At 41.1% G+C, this 27,356-nt stretch overlaps 1 protein-coding gene across 2 annotated transcripts in view; it reads left to right on the top strand.

Annotated features, from left to right (window-relative positions):
- The window catches only part of CHCHD3 (coiled-coil-helix-coiled-coil-helix domain containing 3), a 298,494-nt gene that overhangs the window by 160,673 nt on the left and 110,465 nt on the right, over positions 1–27,356 (top strand). The gene's annotated exons all lie outside the window — the stretch shown is intronic.

Raw genomic sequence — 27,356 nt, 5'->3', positions numbered from 1 at the left:
TTTTGATCAATTTTGGTTTGAATTTTCAGTGAAGTTTATTGTGACATTGTTGGGACAATATCTGTTGTGACATATATTTGAAAGGTGTATGCTTTGTGCCTATAAGAGCAAGACAATATTCTGATTGTGTTGAATTCCTATTCTAAGTGACTGTTTCATTCTGGTGTTCCTTCTTGGCCTTTTTCAGATCCTGCATGTTGGGGAATGAGTAGGTTTTTCACATGATGATTGTACATGTAAGTTTTAATGCTCAGCACAATCACGGATGGATAGGTTTGATGAAACAACATCATTTGGAATGATGTTTCCTCATTATTGGCCAAGGGTTGTGATTTAGAAAAGTAAGAAGTAGTTGCTTTGCTGGTAGGTTGCCCCATACTTGAAATACAGGGTAGCTATTTGTAAGTAAACGTAAGACAAGGTTGGGAGTCTTAACTGTGGCTAAACCCTGAGAGTGAATAAAACTATATAAAAATTGGTTAACACACTTGGATTATGAAGTCAAATAATCAGAATAGTTTCTTGCCCAAGTGGGAAATATGACTTACGCCTTTCAAAGCCACAATGGACATTTTGATCAAAGTTTATCAGTAGTACCTGCTAGTAAGTTTGCTTAAAAAAAAAAAAGTATAGAGAGGAAGAGAAACAGGGATATAATATTGAGGCCTCTTTTAATGAGTAGGCAGAATATGGGAATGGACCTGGCCTGGACTCACATGAGTGAGTTGCATTGCAGTGGGATACTGGCAGTTTTTAAAACTCTGGTGTTCTATTTGGTGTTTGGAGATGGTGAACTGAGTACTGATGATTAATGAGCACAGGTATTAGTGGTGATATTAGTAATTTTGCTTGGCACAGGTAACATTTAATGCCTATGAACAGATTTTTGAGGCAGGAGAGGTTTGGTCAACCCCCTTCTTCCTTCTTAAGGGTCCAGTGCTTGTGCTCTACCCGCCCTTTGTCTTCATGTCTACCCACAGGTCTCAGGCAGCTTCCCAGGCACCCGTGCTTACCTGAAGCCATTGCCTCCTTTTCCACATCCTACCTCCTGCCTACCAAGCTGGGAACAGTTTTTTTCCTTTACTCTGTCCATTTCTCTTTGTGAGCTTAAGAAAGCTGGTCAAGTCTAGCTCAGCTATACATCACATCAAGGAAAAGCTGTAGAAGTGAGGCAGCTCTTCTCTGCACTTCTTATGTACTGTTTCTAGCCGTGAATCCTTGGGTAGTCATTTGCTCTTGTTAAGTCTTTCTTTCCTCCTCTGAATAGAGATGTGGCATAAAGGGAAGGATTTCTCAAGTCCTCTGAAAGTATAAATTCTTTGTCTGTGGAAATCATAAGATCTGTAGGGAAATTAGACTTCTCACCAACCCAGTGTCATCATCCTCTGAGACGCGGTGATAAGAAGTGCCCTTCAGGCTTTGCAGGCTGCCTTAGGACCATTTTCTAATGGAAAAATGCATTCAGAATTCCAAACACTTGCCTTAGAATTTAGTCCTCAGAAAATGACTTAATCCTTTTTTGTGTTTTGTTGTTGTTGTTGTTGTTGTTGTTGTGTGTCATATATTTCTGTTTTGTATTTAATAAAGGTCTCAAGCTCTTCTTTATTTCAGTATATTTACCTATCAATTGGGATTGTTGATACCTCCTTCAAATAAATATTGGGTTTATTTACTGTTTACTTTTAGGATGAGCCTAATATGCAGAGACTTGCAGATTATTAATCTTATTACTTTGAAAAAGAACTGTTTCAAGGGGTGAATACTGAAACTTGTCCCAGTACTTGGAATTTTCTTGCTTTTATTACATTTCCTAAATGAAATTTCAGAGCCTGGAGGAAAGTAGTGGTGTAAGTATATTTCAAGTATATATAATTGGTTTGAATTCTTTGGTAGAGAGAAATTTATAAAATTATAGTATCATTATGAGTGTAGTTTAACTTTTTGCTTAATGTATATATAGACCCTCAAATCTTTTTTAAATTGGAGCCACAATTTACTCAAATATAATAAAAGAGCTAAAATATTGTTCAGTTTACATATATCAGTGTTTTCCTTCTCTTGTTCTATACTTAATGATATTCCATGGGTTTTGCTTCTTCCTGGTGGTGATTTATCTTGAGGAAATGGGGCATGATAGCTGGAAAATAACCTCTATCAATTGCCATTTTATCCAAAACAATGCCCGTTACTGTACTCCTTCCCCAGCCAGTACTGGAGGTAAGTGGACAGAAAATAAGTGATGTTTAGAATTATCAACAAAGAAGCCGAGCTGTCTCAGCATGTAAGGTTTGCTGTTTTCATTACAAATTATAAGGGCAGGTTTTTTTTAAGGCAGTCTGTAGATAGTTTTTTTCTTTGATCTGAGACTACTTAAAAAATACAGATGCATATAAACAATACAACAATTAAGTGAACAATGATTACATGCTTATTTTGAGGCATAGCAAGCCTATGATTCTAAGTGAAGTACCAAGCACCTGAACTTGTATTGGATGGGCCATTTGTTTACTTGCTTCTAAAACACACAAAAGCATTCTGTCAGCATCTGGAACCTTCATGACCATTTTTGCTTTTTCATGACGACAGAGTAAGCAAATAAACAATAATATATAAAACAAGTTGAGACAATATTTGCCTTGTGTGTGTTTGGTCATTCAGCGAATGAATAGTGTATTTAAATCATCTGTTTCTCTGATTTTTGGGAGGACTTGCATGTCAGATAAGCATCTCCTTTGTATTGCTATTTATTTTCTTCCCCAAAGTGTTAGGAAGGCCAGGTTTTCTAGTTTTGTTTGTTTGTTTAAGCACCATATTCTCTATTAGAGCAGGGGCCAGCAAACTTTTTCTGTAAAGGGCCAGGTAGTAAATATTTTAGGTTTTGCCTGCCATAGGTTCTCTTGCAATTCTTATCTCTGTCATTGTAGCGTGAAAGTAGCGACAGAAAATGAGTAATGAATGGATGGGTTTTGTTCCGATAAAACTTTATTTCCAAAAGGCAAGATTTGGGCCATAGTTTGTTGATGCCAGCATTAGAGTGACAGTTCTTGTTCTTTGTGTATTCATTTATACAGCCCTGCTCCATGGACTACTCATGTTATAATAAAGGGATAGAGATGGGCATGATGACGATGTGCGTTCCCAGTGTGCTAGCTGTGGCTCTACCCCTTTTTCTCTCACTTAAGAAAACTTCCCAGAAACCCAAGAAGTGAGAGCATTTTCCCCCAGGGAAAACCTTGAATTGTGTAACATGTAAATCCATGGGAATCTTCAGCACTTTATTATTAGCATCAGATTTTTTGTCAGACTCCTCACAGCTGTCCAACATACACCAACTTGTAGCTATATGGTCTTTTAGAAGTGGTGTTAGAGGGCTAGTCGTTTGGAGTTAACGGTTTGGGTCCCAAGGAGCACAGTCACCAAAGCTGAAGCAAGACAAGACATCTTTGCTCATCCAGTAGTGTATCATGGGCCACTCAAAGCTTAGTGTGCATGAAAGACTCTCATTTGTTGTTTATAGAGGCGTGTGACTAAACTGAGCCCAACAGCAGTATGCCTTGGGTTTCATATTCTTAGATCTTTTCCTGTCTCCATCTCTTGCAAGTTAGAATTACTACAGATGTTGAAAACATTTGACTGGATTTAGCCAAGTTGAAAGTATATTTTATAATATTTTGGTGAGGGAGTTAGATCAACTTGTCGTAGATTACTATTTGGTCAAGGAAAGGCAGACAATTTATGTGGGGTCTTCTAAGAAGAAACCCAACTATGGCCAGGCACAGTGGCTCACGCCTGTAATCCCAGCACTTTGGGAGGCCGAGGCGGGCGGATCACGAGGTCAGGAGATTGAGACCATCCTGGTTAACACAATGAAACCCCGTCTCTACTAACAAAAATACAAAAAATTAGCCGGGCATGCTGGTGGGCGCCTGTAGTCCCAGCTACTCGGGAGGCTGAGGCAGGAGAATGGTGTGAACCCGGGAGGCGGAGCTTGCAGTGAGCCGAGATTGCGCCACTGCACTCCAGCCTGGGCGACAGAGCAAGACTCCGTCTCAAAAAAAAAAAAAAAAAAAAAAAAAAAAAAAAAAAAAGAATAAACCCAACTATATAGGATTAGAGTAAAATTAATGATGATGATGATTCAGATACAGTATAAACTCTTATCTGACCTTCACAGAATCTACCTCGTGGAGAAAACAGCTTCCCATTCCCTCATAAGACTTGCTTTGCAGTGTCCATGGCACATTGATGCTCATCACTGGTAGACTTTGTGACACTCCTGTGCGTTTCTTATCTGTTAAGTCAGCTGCTTACCAAGTCAGTTGTGCTTGCTTATTCACCTATTTGCCAGTAGTTTCTATTACATAATTTTATTAAGTGCCATGTCAGCTGTAGCTGTTTCTATGAAAAATAAGCGGAATGCTTTGGGAAGACTTGTAAAGGTGATCTACTTAAAAACTTGCTCTTGAATTAGGTATAGGCAAGAGGACTGTGGAGGATTAGGGGGAAATCTAGAAGGGTTCTGCACTCAGATTGAGTCTTTTAAGTCTTTTAGTTCTCACTGACCTTTAAAGAAAACAGTTGAAAATGTAGATAATCTGCAGAGAACTCAGCAGAACCATACTGGAGGAAAAGGGCTGATACTCATATGAGACAATTGGGAAATAATTTGTTACTTAGATATTTTATTGCAACTTTATTGTGAAGTACATACATATCTTTTTAATTGTTTTTCACTTACTGGTCTCGATTGTATCTGAGTGTTTCACAAATGTGTCATGCACTGTGCCAGGGCTTTACCCAAACTCTCTTATTTAATTCTCCCAGCAGCCCATTGAGGAGGGTCCGATGGTTAGCTTCATTTTACTGATGGGGAATCTAAAGCCTGGGTAGCCCATGATGTCTTCCCATGGTCCTAAAGCAAATAAATGCTAGATCTGAGATTCAGTTTCCTTCTCTCCCTAATTATATCATCCCCCTGCCAGCAGCCAACTCAAGACTTTTCAATGCTATAGATTTTTTTTGAATACAGTGGTAGGTGAGATCTTAACTCATTATGAATCACTAAGCCAGTCTTTGTTAGAATCAAACCTGGGGGTTGTCACAGAATGAATTAGCTTTAGTTTAGTGCAGAGAATATAGACAAAATGACTTAAATCTTCACCGTGTTGTCCCTATGTCTTTTCTTTTCTGCGTTCTGATCTTTTCTCTTTTGTTTGCTCACATACCTGCTTGGAATGGATATATTGTTTTTACCTCTTAAACATGCTTTTAGGTATATAATTTGATGCTCAAAAGATGAGTAATAGGAAAGGTTTTTTTTTTTTTTTTTTTTTTTTGAGATGGAGTCTCACTCTGTCACCCAGGCTGGAGGGCAGTGGCGCGATCTCTGCTCACTGCAAGCTCCGCCTCCCGGGTTCACGTCATTCTCCTGCCTCAGCCTCCCGAGTAACTGGGACTACAGGCGCCCGCCAGCACACCCGGCTAATTTTTTGTATTTTTAATAGAGACGGGGGTTTCACCGTGTTAACCAGGATAGTCTCGATCTCCTGACCTCATGATCTGCCCGCCTCAGCCTCTCAAAATGCTGAGATTACAGGCGTGAGCCACCTGGCACCTGGCCTAGGGCAGGTATTTTTAGGTCCATTTTTTTAGGTGAAGAAACTAAGGTTCAAAAATTAAAATTGACCACAAGAGTTTAGAGTTTAAATATGTAGGAAAGATCCACATTGCAGTTGAAAAGTTGAATAAAGAAATGTTTGGCTGTATAATACAGATAGTTAAAAGAGGAGAGGGTTTAGGGGATCACTTTTTCCTACTATGTGCAGAAGTATGATATAGAGGATTACGACTGGCTCTTTTCTAGTTATGTCTGAGTATGGGATTAATTTTTTTTTTTGTAAGAATTCAATTTCAGCAGGGGGGATTTAGTTTAAAGATGGAAACTAGTTCCCCCTTAGATGGAAAGTCTGTTGTTTAATCTTTTTCCATAGGGTTGTATAGAACAGTTTTAGATTCTGTCCAGATTCAAAATAATAAACTAGACAGCAGGGTCCAAAGTTCTACCATTATATCTAATGATTGTAATTTTTAAAAACAACAATGCAGTCATAAACTTGGATTCAGTCTGTAACATTTGCATGCACTCAGACTTTATTATAAATGCAGTAATCTTCCCTTACCCACTGAGGATTCCTTCCAAGACCCCCCTGTGGATGCCTGAAATGCAGATGGTACCAAACCCTATATGTATAACTTTTTTTCTCCATACATACATACTGTGATAAATTTTAATTTATAAATTAGGGATAGTAGCCAGGCATGGTGGTTCACACCTATAATCCCAGTACTTTGGGAGGCTGAGGTGGGAGGACTGCTTTGAGTCCCAGAAATTTGAGACCAGCCTGGGCAAATATAGAGAGACCCCATCTCTACCAAAAATAAAATTAGCTGGGCATGATGGTGCACACTGGTGGTCCCAGCTACTCAGGAGGCTGAGGTGGGAGGATCACTTGAAGCCCCGGAGGTTGAGGCCACAGTAAGCCATGATTCCACCACTGCATTCCAACCTGAGTGACAGAGTGAGGCCTTTTCTTTTTAAAAAAGGCATAGTAAGAGATTAATAGCAATAACTAATAATAAATTAAAACAATTATAACAATATACTGTAATAAAAGTTATGTGAATATCATCTCTCTCACTCAATATCTTATTGTACAGTACTCACTTATTTTCGGACTATGGTTGACCTTGGATAAAGGGGGAACTACTGTAATTTTCTACCATGTTCTTTTCATTCTGGAGCAAATAAAGGATGGTGATATGAAACAAAGTATTAGGTAAAAAGAGGCTTCTCAATAAGATTTCATTTATATCAGTTTGTAATATTGCCTACTGAGCAATTTAGTTATATTTCTAATTCTGTGAAAGAGCACTTTCATGGTAGACCCAGACAACAGTAAACGAATTAGGATGAAGAGTGGAACTACACATAATGGATTTAAAATTAGTAGTGTGGATTTTTAAAATCAAAATGGAATTCAGAGATGAGAAGGGTTGTTTAACCAGATCATTGGGAAATAATTAGAAAAACAGACAGTCAGTAGACACAAGAAACTTGGAAATCTACCTTCAGTGGGGAGGCATAGTTGTTTGCTGAGCCATCACCCATATGTATTGATTCTGCAGTGTGTGATCCCAGAACAATGCTCATTTTGCTTTACCAAAAAAAAAAAAAATTTTTTATTAAAAAATTAAAAAAAAACCAAACTCACCACAAAGCACAATATTACATGCACCAACTATGTCATGTCCTTAGTACCCATTGTTCCCTGAGTTCACAAAGTTAAACATTAACGAAAAAGTTCAAGGATTGGCTAGGTAGCAATAGGAGCAAAGATTAAAAGAATGAAGAATGTATCTGCTAAGTCAGGGATAGGAAATTTTCTCTCTTAAGTACTATGAATTATCTTGAGAAGAAAAGAAATCAGAGCACAAGTAAAATAGTTGGGGTAGGATTAATGCTTAGGGATTTTTGGAGTCAGAAATTTGAAATGCTCAATTGACCTATTTTGAACTTCAAAACAAAACAATTCACATATGTTTTAGCTCACTAAGTGCAAGAACAAAGAGTGAGGCAATGAAATTGTAGAAGAAGAAATGAGCAAAGAAAAAAAGATACAAGAGAGTGGAAAAAAGTTTCTGGTAAGTGGAAGGATAGATAAGGGAGGGGACGGATATGGGGAACAGCTCAAAAGGAAAGACCAGAGGGAACTGTGCAGGAGTGAGAAAAATCATCCTCATCTGCCCTCCACATGCCACTTCCAGAACTTTCTTATGGTTCCCGGCCTGTGTTTCTGCCCCCTAACTGGGCTCAGTCTGTTCTAAGGTGTTTCCCAGTTGTCCTGTCCCTGACCCCATGTTTCCCCAAAGTCCGTTCCTCCTTACCATAGCTCGAAATCCTTGCTGCTCTCTTCCAGTGGATGACCTTGAGAGCTTGTTGAGGTAAATAGGATTGCAGAATGTTTTTTTGTTGATTTGTTTTTTTTTTCTTTGAGATGAAGTACTGCTCTGTCGCCTAGGCTGGAGTGCAGTGGCATGATCTTGGCTGACTGCAACCTCTCCTGCCTGAGCCTCCCTAATAGCTGGGACTACAGGCGCCTGCCACCACACCCGGCTAATTTTTGTATTTTTGGTAGAGACAGGGTTTCATCATGCTGGCCAGGCTGGTCTCAAACTCCGGACCTCAGGTAATCTGCCCGCCTCAGCCTCCTGAAGTGCTGGGATTACAGGCATGGGCCACCACGCCTAACCTCTTTGTTGAACTTAATATTATTCTTCTTTATTTTCGCTTTCTCAGTGAAGCTTTCTTCCTCATCGTTTCCAAGTTGTTGTGTTTTGGTAATCTGATTATCTGTCATTTCAGAGTCCCTGTCCTCCCACTGAGCCACATGCGCACACACATCTCTGTCAGGCACCCCTGTCATGTAAGGCACGCTGGGTCTGCCAGAGTGGCACCCCTTGTTCCAACTTTCAGGTTTAATGCTTGAGAACATTTGAAGGCTGTTGTCTGGAAAAGATAAGTGTTTTCATATTTCTTTGAATTTTAGGAGTTGTCTACCACAACAAATAAACTAGATCACACTTTTTAAGTTCAATACTTATTATCCTCATTCTGTGGAAAAAATATATTTTCTATTAATCATGTACATAATAGTACTAATTATGGGCCACTTTGGCTGAACACAGTTTTATGCTTAGGCTTACATAATTAAGGTTGTAATGTTATTTCTGGATCTTTGAGGCATTAGTAGAGATCACTGATGAAGTAAACTGACAAACATAACTCCTTTTCTTTGGAAAAGATGGATGCTGTCTGCTAAACTAATCAAGTTATAGAGCCTTAGGCCGAGTGTGTCGGCTCATGCCTGTAATCCCGGCACTTTGGGAGGCCAAGGTGGGCGGATCATGAGGTCAGGAGTTTAAGATCATCCTGGCCAACATGGTGAAACCCCATCTCTACTAAACACACACACACACACACACACACGCCAGGCATGGTGGTGGGCACCTGTAATCCCAGCTACTCGGGAGGCTGAGACAGGAGTGTCACTTCAACCCAAGAGGCAGAGGTTGCAGTGAGCCAAGATCATGCCATTGCACTCCAGCCTGGAAGCCTGGGCAATAGAGCAAGACTCCATCTCAAAAAAAAAAAAAAAAAAAAAGAAAACGTTTACAGAGCCTTTTTCTGTTGATAAGTACCCCTTGAAATACCTGGCTCCGAAGCACCCATTGGCTGGATTTGCTGCCCAGCAGTGTGCTGTCTCAGCGTAGTTGCTTCCCAGTGGGTCCCATTGGTGTCACGTTATTGTCAGTCTCTTCAGTCTATCTTAAAAGCCTTTCTTTCCTTCCCTCTGCTGCTAGTAACCTGGCCTGAGCCCCCTGTGGTGCCTCTCTGTGCAGATTCCGCTATCATTCATTCTCCACACTTGTTCATCCTGGACATGATGTGGTAAGAAATCATGGCTTCAGAATCGGTAGACCTCCCTGTTGCAGGATGTGGATATTTGGTGAGATTTTTCTTGGCATAGCCAATGTAAAGAAGACTGTTCAGGTACTCTTGTGTGTGGCCAGAGCCTGAGTGCTGCCTATGCTTCCACCTTTAGGGCTTTGTGCATTCTATTCCCTCTGCCTGGGGGGCCTGTTTTTTTGCCTGATGGATGAATTCCTACCCAGACTCTTGGATTCATCTCTAAATTTACCTCCCTTAGGGAAGCCTTTTCTGACTCCAGAGGCATAATTTCCCCTTCTCTAAAGTTCCATGCCTCCCTTAATCATCATATTATATTGTGACTTAAAAAATTTATTTGTCTCCCCATTTGACTTTGAGATCCTTGAATCAGGGTTTGGTTCATCATTGATAGTACCTATCACAGTTTCCAGAGGTTGTTGGACTTGGGGGATAGCCACATTTTTGGCTTCGTTGAAGCAGAGGAAATGGGAGGTGGATTCCCTTCACTTTGGAATCTCAACATTCTTTTTCTCTGGCCTCCTTCAGCATGTGTCCTTGACACAGTTGGGGTTTTGATTTATTGATGTTCTGGGTTTTTCATCACATGGTAGACAGTGTCATTTGTTGTGATGTTCTAGTTGGCACAGTGCATGTGGGCTGTTGAGCAGAACCAAGTATTGTCATTGTGGCAGTTACAGTTTTTATTTAACAAACATATAGAAAATTTAAGCACTTTACATATTAAACCATTTGACCTCATAACATCTTTATGTGGGAGGTACTGTTAGTAGTCCCATCTTTGGCCGGGCGCAGTGGCTCATGCCTGTAATCCCAGCACTTTGGAAGGCCAAGGAGGGTGGATCACTTGAGGCTGGGAGTTTGAGACCAGCCTGGCTAACATGGTGAAACCTTGTCTCTACTAAAAATATAAAAATTATCCAGGTGTGGTGGCGCACGCCTGTAGTCCCAGCTACCTGGGAGGCTGAGGCAGGAGAATCACTTGAACCTAGGAGGCGGACATTGCAGTGGGCCGAGATCATGCCACTGCACTCCAGCCTGGGTAACAGAGTGAGACTTTGTCTCAAAGAAAAAAAAAAATCCTGTCTTATAGATGAGGAAACTGACACACAGAGAGGTTAAAGTAACTTGCCCAATATCACATAGCTAGTAGGTGGGAGAGCCAACATTTCAAGCCAGGAAGGAGCTCTGGCTATGGGCTAACATGTAATTTACTCCCATACTTCACTGCCAGCATCATTTTACCTTTAATCACTAGTAGTTTATCTGTCTTCTTATTTCAGAGAAGGGAGGATGTCTCAGATCAGAACCTTGGGCCAGGCAACAGTTACTAACCAGAAATTGTTTCCATTATATTTTCCCTATTATCTTCCACTTAGACAGTTGAATCTGATTTTCTAATTATGGTAGTTATATAAAGACTTCTCATAATTATTCAACTTTTGAAATAGAGCTAATTTAAAGAAAAATATCAAGTGAATAGCAGTAGGTATTAAATGGTGGCCTATATAACAAAAGTCCTGAAGGTGATACATTACATATTAATGGATAGGATATTGTGAGTAGTTGCTTACAGAGGGTAAAGAATTATGAATAGGGCAGCTTTCTGGTTTGGCCGATGTAATTCACGTTTGTTGTGTTTGCAAAGGTAAGGGAACCTAAAGATGGAAAACTTAGTAGCAATTGAGGGGATAAGAGGGCATAGAAAGGACATGGATAGACATGTTAATGTTCCATTATTAACCTACATTGCATGTGTATTCAATTATTTAGCTCCGATTTGGTTTATATTTAGTGATCTCACTCATACCAAGGGGGTTCTACTGGATAGCAACGTTTTATACATTTGACTTGCTTTGGGCAATAAACATGGGGACAGATGATAAAAGAAGGGTTATGGAGAGCCAAAAGGCAGTTGCTATGAAGCCATCACAAAAGACACTAAACCGATGGGGAGCAGAGCAAAGGTTTGTCTGGAAAATACAAGTTAGGCTGAAGTTGGGATGACCCAAGGTAAGTTTTAAATATAACGGTACATGCTACTTGTATTTTCCCAAATCACTACTTGTGCACTTCTACAACAAACTTCTGCTTTCTCACAGGACTTTTATGGAAGGAAGAAAAGTAATTTGAATCCCTTGGGCCTTTTTATAGGTCCATTGTCAGCATCTTGTGTCTGTCTTGACCCATTTGCATTCTGGTGGTTGCTGGGAACAGTAAGATAACCTATGAATAGTCCTTGTCCTTCCAGTGTGATCTGAAAGGTCTTTGCTGCTCTGTGCCTGAAGAGAACATTGACAGGTAGTTAATGATGTTCTGGGGTTGCTTCTAGCTCTTTGTAGATGGGGGTGGCCAGTCATCTCATGGCTACTTCCTTGACTGGGACCCTTTCCCATATTGTTCCTATTAGTTTTTAATTCCAAGAGGGTGGGCTGCTCTCTGTCCTTGCTTTAGTGTTGATGTGTTCATTTAGACACTGGGCATGCCTTGTGAGTCTACTGGACTGTGTTTGTGGAACTCCCATCTCTTCTTGCCCTTTTAACCCTTATTCTTCATGACTGAGAATGGGCCATGCTTCTTTTTGAGCCTAATCTGTTATTGCATCTGCTGCTCTTAATTATGCTCCTTTTATGCCCTTAATTACTCCTCTTGGTTTTCTGTTAGTTTTTCTTCTCCTTGTGTTACTCTTTCACCCTTAGCATATCTGACAGTCAGGATAGTACTGTGGCAAACTGTCAGCCAGCTCCCGTTGATTGGTAATGCTTATGTAGTGAGCTGTGTTGGGAAAGGTTGTGTAGCCTTACTCAGACTCGGTGGGGTCAGGAAAGACAGTGCTGGCTGAGCAACGTCTGCTATGAGCATGGGAGTCAGGAGCAGTGACATCCTTGCCTCTGTCTTCCATGTCTTAGAAGCATATAATTGCTAGCCCTTTTCTGATCTGTAGTGTGCTGCTGTGTTCAGTTTGAGAAAGTTAGAGGGGGTCAGCTTGGATGAAGAGAAATGGAAATAGTTAAGCTGCCTGCTTAGAGCTATCTCTTGGCACAAGAGAGATGGAGAAAATGACACATAGAAGTGTTCAATATTAAACTGAGAGACAGATATACAAAGGGAAACTGCAGAAATATACTTTGTTCTATTCACCATTCTCTGTCAAAAATCTGCTTGAATTCCCAATAGTTTATTAGTATAAGAAAGTTAAGGAATAAAGAGTATGCATTTAGTTAAACCTACTTGTGTCTGTCAGGAGCCTGAACAATACAGGCAAGTATAGGAGCCAGGGCAACTCTTTCTGCTCTCCTAGACATGCATCAAGCATGTGGGGGGCACTTGTTATGGAGTTGCAGGCACTATGCTGGACTCTGATCATACAGTAATAAAAAGAAATACCCCCTGCCCTTGGTAAGTTTTACCGGTACAAATACAGTTGTCCCTAGGTATGCACAGTGGGTGGGTTCCAGGGCTGCCCTTAATATATCCAAATCTGTGCATATTTAAGTCCCACAGTTGGCCCTGCAGAACTTGTGGATAGAAAGTTTATGCTTAGGTTTTGTATCCTGTGACTACTGTATTTTGGATCTGCTTTGAGTTGGAAAAAGTCTGCTTATAAGTGCACTTGCTCAGTTCAAATCCATGTTGTTCAAGGGTCAAGTGTATATGCTTGGTACCAGTTTTTCATGGGAAAGCTCATACCTGATTATTTTCTCATTCTTACTCCAGCCTCTAAGCAATAACACTTTGTACATTGCCTCATGCATAGGAGTTTCTCTGTAACCATTGCTGAATGAATTGTGTGCTGTAGGTTGCAAGTGCCATGAAGTTTCTAAAAGAAAATGGTCAATAGAGCCTGGTATGGCTTTGTAGAGAAGAAGATAAAGGTAGTTGTGTTAATAATGAGAGAGTAGTTGATTAAAAAATAAATACAACATCATCTTGACCACTTATTGGCTGTGTAACTGTGCCAATCCCTTTCACTTCTGTGACCCTCATTGTGCTCCACTGTGAAGTTGGGAGTGATAATTTTGGCAAGATTTGTTTACTTTAGCATTCCTCTGCTATATAGTATTGTAGGTGTATTAGTCTGTTCTCATGCTGCTATAAAGAACTGCTTGAGATTTGTTTTTCTGTTGTTGTTTTTTTTTGTTTGTTTTTTGAGATGGAGGCTCGCTCTGTCACCTAGATGGGAGTGCAGTGGCACGATCTTGGCCCACTGCAACCTCCACTTCCTGGGTTCAAGCGATTCTCCTGCCTCAGCCTCCCAAGTAGCTGGGACGACAGATGCACACCACACCTGGCTAATTTTTGTGTTTTTATTAGAGACGGGGTTTCACCATGTTGGCCAGACTGGTCTCGAGCTCCTGACCTCAAGTGATCCATCTGCTTCGGCCTCCCAAAGTGCGGGGACAGCGTGAACCACCACACCTGGTCTTGGGCAATTTATGAAGGAAAGAGGTTTAATTGACTCACAGTTCTGCAGGGTTGGGAGACCTCAGGAAACTTAAAATCATGGTGGAAGGGGAAGCAAACATGTCCTTCTTCACAGTGCGGCAGGAAGGAAAAGTGCCAAACAAATGGGGGAAAAGCCTCTTATAAAACCATCAGATCTCATGAGAACAGCATGGGGATAACTGCCCCCATGATTCAATTACCTCTTACCGGGTCCCTCTCACAATACGTGGAGATTATGGGAACTACAATTGAAGATGAGATTTGCATGGGGACACAGCCAAACCATATCCCTAGACATAGCTTTGAGAATTTAATTAAGACCTAGCATTATTTTGAGAATTAAATGATATAATGAATATGAGATAACTTTATAACATTCTAAAGTACTACACAACTATTAGTTATTATTATTCTTTGTTATTTAGAAGCAGCTTTCCCCAGACTCGTGAGTTCAGGGATCTATTCCTTTGCGTCTGTCTTCCATTTTGTTCAAGTGTCCACAGGACCCTAAATGAGCCTGCCTGGCCTGGACCCAGTACTTACAAGGGCTTATGCTTGTGACTTTCTTCTTCGGGTATCTTAGCAGCTTGTTGGAGAGGATGGAGTCTTTATCAGAGGAGAGTCTAGAGTTTTAACCTTTAGACCATGCCTTAAAAACCAAGGGCCTCAGATATGAAAGGATACTTATAAGAAGAAAGTGCAGGTTACTTTGACTCATATTTTGAAGATGGCATACTAAACAACATCTCAGTGAAATATCTGAACAAATATTAAAATTAAGACATTTAAAAATTTATATCTAGAGCCAGCATGATTTTTCTAAGGTTTGGGACTTTATATAGTAGCCTCTTATTTAGGGTAAAGGACTTAAAATTTGGTGTTAGACTGTAGCAAATTTGAATTTTTGATGGAAGGACATTGGTACTTTTGTCAAGTTGGACACAGGAAAACTCCCAGTTACGTTTTCCTGCACCGTGGCAGCATGATTCTCTTAAACACCAGATTCTGAACCGCAGACCAAGGCTGATGGTTAAAGCAAACAATTCCTAATACCTCATAATGATTTGTCCCAAATTTCCTTCTCTTTCATTAATTATATTTTCCTTCTTAATTAATTAATTTTATGTTAGAATAGCGTGACTGATCTCTTAAATATATCCGTGGCCTATCTTCAAATTGCCTAGTTTCAGTGGTGATTCTATTTGGAGATTTTTCTTGGCATAGTCATGGTATGTACTGTGTTAATTCTTGTACATTTCCCTGGGTTTTTGACCGTGGTTTGTTTTTTTCAGTTCTGCAGTTCACTGCCCTCTCACTAGAATTTATACCTTTCCTTTAGAAGATATTTAGAAAGGGCTGGTAGAAACATAGCTGTCATTCAGCACATGCAGGTCCTGTTATATCACACTTGGATCCTTTCAACAGGCCCTTTAATGGTTTCCCTACTGGCATTCTCCCCTCTTTCTAATCCATCCTACATACCAAGATTAATCTTCCTAAAATACTGTTTCCATTGTGCTCAAAAACCTTTAGCGGCCCCCCCATGGCCTACAGGATGAAGTCCAGACCTCTTAGCCAGTTAAGTCTTCCTACAGACTAGTTCTCACTTATTTTCTGGCCCTCTTACTGTAATTCCCTCTTCAACTGATAGGCTTGCTGAGGCCTCCTTTCTTCCCTTCTCTGTGTCTCTGTTTCTTGTCCCCTTTCTTGCGATGGCCTTTGACCCTATCTCTGCCCATCCAAATCCTACTCATCTGGCTTTCAAGTTCTAGTCCAGTTGATGAAATCCTTTATTTTCCTGGCAGCATTTACTGTCCTTATCGTATATTATATTCTATTATGGTTGCTTGTGTTTACAAGCTGTGTACTGCCCTCTACTCCAGTTTATAAGTTCCTGAAAAACGTGGCATCTGTAGACAGGAATGGATTCTTGGTAGTTTTATAGCTGTGTGTGTAAATGGGAGCTTTAGGATTGTGGTTTATGATCATTGAATGAGATGCAATAGACAAGTTATTTATTGTAGTCTGTCCTGTCTTGTTCAGTGACTGAGGGTCTTGTACAACACAGGTTTTCATTGAGTGCTTATTGAATAAATGAATAGATATATTAAGTTTATTTTGTTCTTCAGGTGTGTAAATTATTTTAGCATTTAACTTAACGTGTTAGCATGTATATAGGGTATGGTTTATTTCCTCTGGTGGGAAGAGACACATTCAGAATGCCTGAGAGTCATTTATGGGTGATCATGAATTGTGTATTCTGCTTAGATCAGGCTTTGTGTTTAGAGCTGAGTAAGTTGGTGTCCTGGCCATTCTACCCACCAAATTGCAAAGTTCTCCAAAGTGTTACAGGAGCTATTTGGATAGTAGATCAATTAATAGTTTTATGTTGCATTTCATCTCCGGAGGATGCAGGCTACCTCAGGTGACAGAAAGCTACAGGAGGACAAAAGATAGCTTTCTGCAAAGACCTGCTAGGCAGGCTTTTTTTTACAAATATTCCAGCTGGTTGTCAGCTCTTCCTTGATCATGTCATCATTACTGCCGTATTCATCTGACACCAGACAAAAAGAAAAAAGGAAAAAGATTGGGGCGGGGGGTTGGGGAGGGAATTCCTTCAGCGCTAAAACCAGTCTTGTCACACTGCAGGGGCACCGTGTTTGGTTTTAATAATCTCATATGTCATTATTAGTAGTAAAATATAAATCTGTTTCTTAGAACTTTTTAGAAAAGAATTTTGAAAAGGTTATGAAATGGTACTCAATGCTCATCTTTCAGGAAAGAGGTGGAGGGGGTGTTAACTTGCTAACTGTCATTACACTGCTTGTTTTCAGTTTCAGATTAATAGCAGGTGGTGTGCAGTTTTCAAAGCAAACAGGCTTTTTTGTTCGGTTAGAAAAAGCACTAATTCTTTACTGTAGCCTAGAATATTTTGTGCAAAGTGACAAATGGCAAGGATCACAAAATATTTAACATTTAAAATAAATCGATAGCTGGCTAATATTGTAAATTTTTTAATTAAAAATTTTCTTAAATTGATAGATAACATTGTATGTATTTATCATGTACAATGTGATGTTTTGAAGTATATATCATACATTGTGGAATTTTTAAATCCAGCTAATTACCAAATGCTTTATCTCACATAGTTATAATTTTTGTGGCCAGTGCAGTTAACATCCACTCTCTTTGCATAGTATTGTAAATGTCTAAAGGATCAAGCCAGCACTTCAGCAAAATATTTCTCTTACCATACTAATTGAGTTACGTGTCTTGGTTATTTATGCTTAATATATTTGTCTGTTACTTTCCGTGAATATATTTTCATGCAGCTATTTTGATTTCTGGCAATATCCTTTTGTCCACTCTGCAGTACAGTACTCATCTCGATTAGTAAATGCCTCTGGAAAGGAATTGCATCTTAGAAACTCTGCAGATGATCAGCCCATCCAAATGGACGGTTAATACATGCTTTTAAATACGTCTCTGTGTATGTGGTGGCAGGAGTGGGGTGGTTGGTGATGTTATGTTTGGAATAACATATTAAGGATTTCTATATTTGGATTCTTATTTACAGGTAAGTTTTTTTTTTTCTTTAATTAGGCATTTTTTCCCCTCAACTTTTATTTTAATTTCCAGGGTACATGTGCAGGATGTGCAGGTTTGTTACGTAGGTAAACATGTGCACAGGTCATCCCATCACCTAGGTGTTAAGCCCAGCATCCATTAGCTAGTATTCCTGATGCTCTCCCTCCCGACAGCCCCCCAGCAGGCCCCAGTGTGTGTTGTTTCCCCCCATGTGTCCATGTGTTCTCATTGTTCAGCTCCCACTTATAAGTGAGAACATGGGGTATTTCAGTTTCTGTTTCTGTGTTAGTTTGCTGAGGTTAACGACATCCGGCTCTATCCATGTCCCTGCAAAGGACATGATCTCATTCCTTTTTATGGCTTTTTAAAATTAGTATTATTATACTTTAAGTTCTAGGGTACATGTGCACAACGTGCAGGTTTGTTACATAGGTATACATGTGCCATGTTGGTTTGCTGCACCCATTAACTCGTCGTTTACATTAGGTATTTATCCTAATGCTATCCCTCCCGCTGCCCCCCACCCCACGACAGGCCCCCGTGTGTGATTTTGTTCCCCGCCTTGCGTCAAAGTGTTCTCATTGTTCAGTTCCCACCTATGAATGAGAACATGCAGTGTTTGGTTTTCTGTCCTTGTGATAGATAGTTTGCTGAGAATGATGGTTTCCAGCTTCATCCATGTCCTGGCATAGGACATGAACTCGTCCTTTCTTATGGCTGCATAGTATTCCATGGTGTATATGTGCCACATTTTCTTAATCCAGTCTATCATTGATGGACATTTGGGTTGGTTCCAAATTTTTGCTATTGTGAATAGTGCCGCAATAAACATACGTGTGCATGTGTCTTTATAGTAGGATGATTTATAATCCTTTGGGTATATACCCAGTAATGGGATGGCTGGGTCAAATGGTATTTCTAGTTCTAGATCCCTGAGGAATCGCCACACTGACTTCCACAGTGGTTGAACTAGTTTACAGTCCCACCAACAGTGTAAAAGTGTTCCTATTTCTCCACATCCTCTCCAGCATCTGTTGTTTCCTGACTTTTTAATGATTGCCATTCTAACTGGTGTGAGATGGTATCTCATTGTGGCTTTGATTTGCATTTCTCTGATGACTAATGATGATGAGCATTTTTTCATGTGTCATTTGCAGGTAGGTTTTTAAGAATATTGAGATATTGCTTAGTATGCTAACTTTAAAATGTGAGTCAGAATAATCTGTATTCTATTCTTAACTCATGACTAGTTAGCTTTGTGATCCTAAAAGTGTCTTTAACTTCTAAGGGCCTTGGTTTCTAAGGTATATTCCTGCCTCTGCCTTAAATATGTAAAAAAAAGTTGTGGGTTTTTTTTTTTCTAGACACAAAGTCTTGCTGTGTCATCCAGGCTTGGAGTACAGTGGCATGATCATAGCTCACTGCAGCCTTGACCTCCTGGGCTCAAATGATCCTCCCGCCTCAGCCTCCTGAGTCACTGGGACTACAGGTGCATGCCACCATGCCCAGCTGATTTTTTTTTTTAATCTTTTGTAGAGATGAGGTCTCATGTTGCCCGGGCTGGTCTTGAACTCCTGACCTCAAATGATCCCCCCACCTCAGCCTCCCAAAATGCTGGCATTACAGGCATGAGCCACCATGCCTGTCCTTTGTTCAAGTATTTTTGATAGCTGAGAAATATGGCATCAGACGTCACTCATGTTTGTCATTAAGATGATTTTACATGTAATATACTCACATGCAGTTTAAAAGGCTTAAGGGTGGGAATCTCTTTCCTCTGGTCTGGAATCTGATCAGTTAGTTCCTCAGTTCGAATACTTGCGAAGAGCTTTCTAGCATCTGATCAAATGATGCCTTAATGAAAATCCTACCCACAGTAAGATGAGTTTTAAGTCAGAAAGGCAATATGTAATTAAAACAATAACTATAGCCATAAGCAGGCCGGATACCCATGCCAGGTAGTTAAGAATATTCTGACTTCCCCAGAAGGCAAGACCAAACCAGAATTATGAGGTTGTTTTTGTTGTTGTTGTTGTTGTTGGGTTCAAACCTAGAGATGGATCTGTCTGGTGAGCTCTCCTGGGAAGAGTCAGAAATTCTGTGTTCATGAGACAGCTCTTCCAGCTTGTGGATTTCAGGCAGATCACTTTTCTGCAACTTGTTTCCTTAACTGTAAGATAAAAAAATAAAAAGGTTGTGTAGAAACTGTACTACAGTTGGCCCTTTGTGTCCACGGCTTCTGCCTCTGCAGATTCAACCAACCAAGGATTGAAAATATTCAGGAAAAAACCCCAATATAACAACTAAAAAGAATACAAATAAAAAATAAATACAGGATAATAATTACTTACATAGCATTTACATTGTATTAGGTATTATAAGTAATCTAGAGATGCTTTAACATGTATGGGAGGAGGTACATAGTTTATATGCAAATACTATGCCATTTTATATCAGGGACTTGAGCGTTTGTGGATTTGGGTCTTGGGGAGTTGTGGAACCAATCCCTTGCAGATACTGAGAGACAATTGTACTTGCTTCACATTGCTGTGCAGTGAGGCTTTCTAGTGTGATTATATAGTTACAGGTCTTTCAAGGTGACAAAGGATGTTAAAAATTGTAAGTTGACAATGGTGATCATGTCTATTCCTGAGTACCTTGACAGCAAAACTCTGGTATGACAGGAGTTTCTAGAATTTGGGATTGCAGAGCTCTCTGCCTCGTTTTGGTCTTCCCGTACCAGAGTATTGTTCACAAATAGTGATGTGAACAAGCTAAGTCTTTTTTTTATTATTTTTTATTTTTATTTATTATACTTTAAGTTCTAGGGTACATGTGCACAACGTGTAGGTTTGTTACATATGTATACATGTGCCATGTTGGTGTGCTGCACCCATTAACTGGTCATTTACATTAGGTATTTCTCCTAATGCTATCCCTCCCCACTCCCCCTACCTCACAACAGGCCTGGGTATGTGATGTTCCCCTTCCTGTGTCCAAGTGTTCTCATTGTTCAGTTCCCACCTATGAGTGAGAACATGTGGTGTTTGGTTTTCTGTCCTTGCGATAGTTTGCTGAGAATGATGGTTTCCAGCTTCATCCATGTCCCAGCAAAGGACATGAACTCATCATTTTTTATGGCTGCGTAGTATTCCATGGTGTATATGTGCCACATTTTCTTAATCCAGTCTATCATTGATGGACATTTGGGTTGGTTCCAAGTCTTTGCTATTGTGAGTAGTGCTGCAATAAACATACGTATGCGTGTGTCTTTATAGCAGCATGACTTATAATCCTTTGGGTATATACCCAGTAATGGGATGGCTGGGTCAAATGGTATTTCTAGTTCTAGATCCCTGAGGAATCGCCACACTGTCTTCCACAGTGGTTGAACTAGTTTACAGTCCCACCGACAGTGTAAAAGTGTTCCTGTTTCTCCCCATCCTCTCCAGCACCTGTTGTTTCCTGACTTTTTAATGATTGCCATTCTAAATGAGATGGTATCTCATTGTGGTTTTGACAAGAAATGGGGAAAGGATTCCCTATTTAACAAATGGTGCTGGGAAAACTGGCTAGCCATATGTAGAAAGCTGAAACTGGATCCCTTCCTTACACCTTATACAAAAATTAATTCAAGATGGATTAAAGACTTAAATGTTAGACCTAAAACCATAAAAACCCTAGAAGAAAAAACCCTAGAAGAAAACCTAGGCAATACCATTCAGGAATAGGCATGGGCAAGGACTTCATGACTAAAACACCAAAAGCAATGGCAACAAAAGCCAAAATTGACAAATCGGATCTAATTAAACTAAAGAGCTTCTGCACAGCAAAAGAAACTGTCATCAGAGTGAACAGGCAACCTACAGAATGGGAGAAAATTTTTGCAATCTACTTATCTGACAAAGGGCTAATATCCAGAATCTACAATGAACTCAAACAAATTTACAAGAAAAAAACAAACAACCCCATCAACAAGTAGGCGAAGGATATGAACAGACACTTCTCAAAAGAAGACATTTATGTAGCCAAACAGACACGTGAACAAATCTGATCATCACTGGCTATCAGAGAAGAACAAAGCTAAGTCTAAACCAGCCAGGCCTGAGGACCGAGTCAGACAAGAGGACCCCCTGCCTCCCTCCTGTGGCCTTTGCCTTTGCCTCAGGGTGGCTTCTTTAATGGGCAGATGATGGCATGTCTCTCTTCAGTCACCTCCATCCCAGCACTGAGGTGGCTGATTTCCATCCTATCTTGTGTGCGCTGTTGCTTTCTATTCAGATGACTCGTGCTTTGAGCGCATTCTCTTCTTTCCATTGCTCCCTTCTAAGACTTCTTTCCCTTCTTACCCTGTTTAGGCCTCAGGTTATCATTTGTTATTCCCAAGATCTTATCTCTTAACTTATTTTCCTTGGTTAGATAAGCCGGAGGCTTTGTACAGAGGCTGAAGGTTTTCAAAAATTCCCTCACTACGGGTTTGGGGAAAACTGGGATGTTGTAAAGGGCTGAGTGTTCTGTTGTACTTTCATTACCGGTGACCCATTGTGGAAGATTTCTTTAGAAAGTAATTTTTATCCCTTAAATGATTTTCCAAATTCTATTTTTCTTTTTTTCTCTCTCTGTTTTTTGTTTTTTGAGAGGGAGGCTTGCTCTGTCGCCCAGGCTGGAGTTCAGTGGTGCTATCTCGGCTCACTGCAACGTCCGCCTCCCCGGTTCAAGCAATTCTCCTGCCTCAGCCTCCTGAGTAGCTGGGACCACAGGTGCCCACCACCACACCCAGCTAATTTTTGTTTTTTTAGTAGAGATGGGGTTTCACCATATTGGTCAGGCCGGTCTTGAACTCCTGACCTCAGGTGATCCACCCGACTCGGCCTTCCAAAGTGCTGGGTTTACAGGCCACCATGCCTAGCCTCCAAATTCTATTTTTCTTAGAATATAGTAGAGTTGCATCTTAAGGATTTAGTTTTAAAATCAGCATGTAAGGTAAACATTTCTTTTGTTCAAAATTATTCTTTTGAGTCCAGCACTGCTAGTTTTTTTTTTCCATTCTGGGTCAGTAGTTTTCTTTAGTTGAGCACTAGATGAAAGTGCTGGCTTTCATTTAAAGGTTTGTGAATGAATCTTGTATAAGTTCAACCACTAGAGTTCCATTCACTGGGAAAAGATGCTCACTCTGTGAGGGCATGTGGGAGATGAGACAGATCGAGAGGAGAGCTGATGTATGCCTCCGGTCTCAGGCTTTCTTGTGGAGTAAGTGGAGCCCTGGGTACTACTGAAATTATCTCTCTCCCTCCATCACCTTGGGCAGTTGAGTTTGCATAAGTTAAATGTCTGTATGATGTAATTGTACCAGCTTCTGTAAAGAAACATAAACAGGATGAACATGCCTGATTATTTTCTGGCCTTTCTCATTTTTATATAGAAGATAAGAATGAGTGTGATTTGGTTAGCAGCAATGAGTTGAGGTTATTTTAGAAAAGTGGCCCCTTGCAGCCCCAATCTTACCTATTTGAGTTTGCCAGGTGGTATGAGGTTCAGGAGGCAGCCCAGTGAATATTGCTAAGGCTTAGGCTCTGTTCTAGTAGTTGCAAACCCACTGCTGGTGCCAAGTCAGGCAGAGAAGGAACGCTGCTGCCACACAGTGTCTGCCCCTGGCATCCAGGTGTCACATACACACGGTTATTTCCAAATGTTGTTTAATGTGTGCCCCTAGCATCCTAGCAGTTTGGCAGAAGAACATACACATTTATTGAATTTCCTCTGGCCTAGCTGCTTAGTAGATTCCAAATGAATAATAGAAGAAATGTTGTGGTAAATGTAACGCAGGAAATGTGGGTGTTAGAGGGGTCTTAGATATTATTTAGCCTATCCTCTGAATTGTACAGATAAGAGACAGATCCAGAAAGGTGAGGTGATCTGCTATAGACCATGAGTTAGCTGCCAAGATGGAATGGAAGCTTTAATTGTCTGATGCCTATTTTGTTGCTTTTTCTGCTTGATAGAACTTATGGATCAAATAGTATTCCGTAAGTTCAATTGGATTTACTCAGCCTGGCCTGCATAAGTGAAGCAATTCTAAAGGGAACTGATACATACAAACACATGTAAACCTCATTCTCTGCTGGTTTACATTCTGTTTGAAGTGGAAGTTGATGTTTGCTGTCATCATTTTGTTTTGTGTTAATTAACAAATCTGATTATGTGGCGGCTATAGGAGCGTGCCCTTTAGCTCTATGTTTAAGAGAACCTGCCTCAAAGGGTGTGGTGCAGTTAGCTGACAGCATCGAGCTGCTGCACCTTTGGGATCCACCATGCGCTCTGGGGCTCCCCATCAGCCTGGCTAAGATTTTCCCAGAGCTGCGTATGATCTTCCTTCCTTCCCTCCTGTTGCTGGTGTCAGACCTGCAGCACAGTCTGAGGCTCTCCTGCTTTCTTCTGCTCCTTCTCTCCTCCACCCTTCCCACACATGTCCCCATAATCAGTCTCTTGTACTTTATATCTTAGTGAGAGGTGACAGCATGCTGGCAGTCCTCACAGCCCTCGTTCGCTCTCGGCGCCTCCTCTGCCTGGGCTCCCAGTTTGGTGGCACTTGAGGAGCCCTTCAGCCCACCGCTGCACTGTGGGAGCCCCTTTCTGGGCTGGCCAAGGCCAGAGCCCGCTCCCTCAGTTTGCAGGGAGGTGTGGAGGGGGAGGCGTGAGCGGGAACCGGGGCTGTGTGCGGCTCTTGCGGGCCAGCTGGAGTTCCGGGTGGGCGTGGGCTTGGCGGGCGCTGCACTCGGAGCAGCCGGCCGGCCCTGCCGGCCCCGGGCAATGAGGGGCTTAGCACCTGGGCCAGCGGCTGCGGAGGGTGTACTGGGTCCCCCAGCAGTGCCAGCCCACCGGCGCTGCGCTCGATTTCTCGCCGGGCCTTAGCTGCCTTCCCGTGGGGCAAGGCTCGGGACCTGCAGCCCGCCATGCGTGAGCCTCCCACCCCCTCTGTGGGCTCCTGTGCGGCCTGAGCCTCCTCGACGAGCGCCACCCCCTGCTCCACGGCGCCCAGTCCCATCGACCACCCAAGGGCTGAGGAGTGCGGGCGCACGGCGTGGGACTGGCAGGCAACTCCACCTGCAGCCCGGGTGCGGGATCCACTGGGTGAAGCCAGCTGGGCTCCTGAGTCTGGTGGGGATGTGGAGAACCTTTGTGTCTGGCTCAGGGTTTGTGAATGCACCAATCGACACTCTGTATCTAGCTACTCTGGTGGGGCTTTGGAGAACCTTTGTGTCCACACTCTGTATCTAGCTAATCTGATGGGGACGTGGAGAATCTTTGTGTCTAGCTCAGGGATTGTAAACGCACCAATCAGCGCCCTGTCAAAACAGACCACTCGGCTCTACCAATCAGCAGGATGTGGGTGGGGCCAGAAAAGAGAATATAAAAGCAGACTGCCCCAGCCAGCAGTGGCAACCCGCTCGGGTCCCTTCCACACTGTGGAAGCTTTGTTCTTTGGCTCTCTGCAATAAATCTTGCTACTGCTCACTCTTTGGGTCCACACTGCCTTTATGATCTGTAACACTCACCGCAAAGGTCTGCAGCTTCACTCCTGAAGCCAGCGAGACCACGAGCCCACCGGGAGGAACAAACAACTCCAGACACTCCGCCTTAAGAGCTGTAACACTCACCGCGAAGGTCTGCAGCTTCACTCCTGAGCCAGCGAGACCACGAACCCGCCAGAAGGAAGAAACTCCGAACACATCTGAACATCAGAAGGAACAAACTCCGGACACGTTGCCTTTAAGAACTGTAACACTCACTGCGAGGGTCCGCGGCTTCATTCTTGAAGTCAGTGAGACCAAGAACCCACCAATTCCGGACACATTAGCATCTGCATCCCAGAAGACCTGAACCGACATAGTATACAGGCGGATTTGAAGTTATTTTTAGTGTAGTGTGCAATAACGGTTGCAGAAAATCTTTAAAAACAAATCTTTATGTTGAATAGGGCTGAAAATTGCTACAAATGTTTGATTAGTCATTTTTTACATTTTCTTCTCTTAACTTCAAGCCAGCATGAGAAGAAATAAAGTCAGAGCAATGGGAAGCACACTGCTGTCAAGAGGCAGGAGTCCCAGAAGCAATTCTCTTTCTGACCTTCAAGAATTCCCTTAGCGGACAAAGAGCTTGGAGCCTCGCTTACTTCCTAGAAAATGAACTGAGTGATCTCTGGATGTTTTCTTCAGCTCTGAATGTGAAACAGATTGCAAGAAAAGAGGTTGAGTGGCCAATTGGTCCCAATAGTGTGAACATTAAGTCTAAATTTAAATTGAACAAATACAAGTTAGTACAAAGAAAAGGAATTCAGAAGTTGTGCGGTAATTGTCTCCATGTTGTTGTCCAATTTACTTGTCAGTTCACTGACATCAAATACCTTGGTGCAGATAGTGCAGTTTAACTGGCGTCTCTATGTCAGAGTGCTTCTGAGATTTTTAATCTCCATGGTAAAACAAGATTATATGTAAGTGCCTGGAAATGGAAGTTTTATTCCCCACAATATGGAATAAGAAGATAGAGATATTTGAGTATAATTGCACCTTAAGTTATGTAACTCAAAATGCTTAGTATTTCTTCCCACTCTGTACTCACAACAGCTGTGGTTTAGAGTTGAGACCACCCTGCTTTTACCAGTGATGGTAGCATTCAGTAGTCGATAACGCCAATCTGTGCTGCAGCTGCTTTTAATAGTAAAAACCCCTTCCTAAGGGGTTTTTACTCTAAGTCCTGCTCTAAGTCCATATAATCACACAGTTTTATAGAATATGGCCTCTTTCACCACTTTTTCCTCTTTCAGTGCTAATTCTTAGCTTTGAAGTTTTTAAGTTTGCTAGTGATACTGCGACATACAGTCCTTAATTTGTTTTATAGAATGTAGCTTTTTGGAGCTGTGTTTTATATTCAGTTGCTGAATTTGATTCACCATGGTCTTTTAGGCTTGTTAGCTGTTTATATTCACTTGTGTCTTTCATAAGCATGTAGTAGCTGAAGCCATTGTCATTAGAGAAGATAAGACTGCTTGTGTTAGAATTCTGAAACCCTAGCCGTTCATTTGAGTTTTGATTCAGCATTTATTTAATGTTTCTTATGGGTTGGGGATTGTGACGAGTGTTCTTGTTTTAAATGGATGTTGGGCGGAGAGCACAGAGCATATGCCACTGAACTGATGCAGTGATATGTTTCAGCACCTTTCATGTTGAAATGTCATGTTACTTTGTAACATGAAACTTGTAAGTTATAATGGAATCACAATATGCCTTGTTCTCAGGAATTATATATAAAATATTTAACAACAGGTATGGCATAGTCACTGCCCAAGCAGAACAAATGTTAAACAACCAGAACCAGTTCGTGTCAATGGAATCTCAGCCTTGCCTGATCTGAACATAAGTTAAATGGATTCAAAGTCTTATATGTGATAGAAGCTTTGATTCTAGTTTTACCAGAAGTTGTAGAAAAGAACGAGCTTTTGTACATATTTTATATATTTTCTCACTGGGAAATGATTTCATTACATTACAAAGATTTGAGCCACTCTCATTGCTTTTGTACCTTATGCCTTTGCAATTCAACCCAACCACCAGATGATAGATAACACAAGCAGACCCAACCCCAATCTACAATATGTACAGACATTTGTTAAACAAAACTTTATTAGAAATCCAGTACAAAATGATTCATATGACCCGTTTTGTAAAACTCAATGAAGTTGCAGTTTTCTGTTCTTTTAAGTATTTTCTTTGCAAGAAAGTTTCACCTGAGACAGATG

The sequence above is a fragment of the Pan troglodytes genome, chromosome 6, assembly GCF_028858775.2.
Source record: "Pan troglodytes isolate AG18354 chromosome 6, NHGRI_mPanTro3-v2.0_pri, whole genome shotgun sequence".
Classification (NCBI taxonomy): domain Eukaryota; kingdom Metazoa; phylum Chordata; class Mammalia; order Primates; family Hominidae; genus Pan; species Pan troglodytes.
The sequence above is the reverse complement of the archived record's forward strand: the minus strand, read 5'-3'. Positions and strand labels throughout refer to the sequence as shown.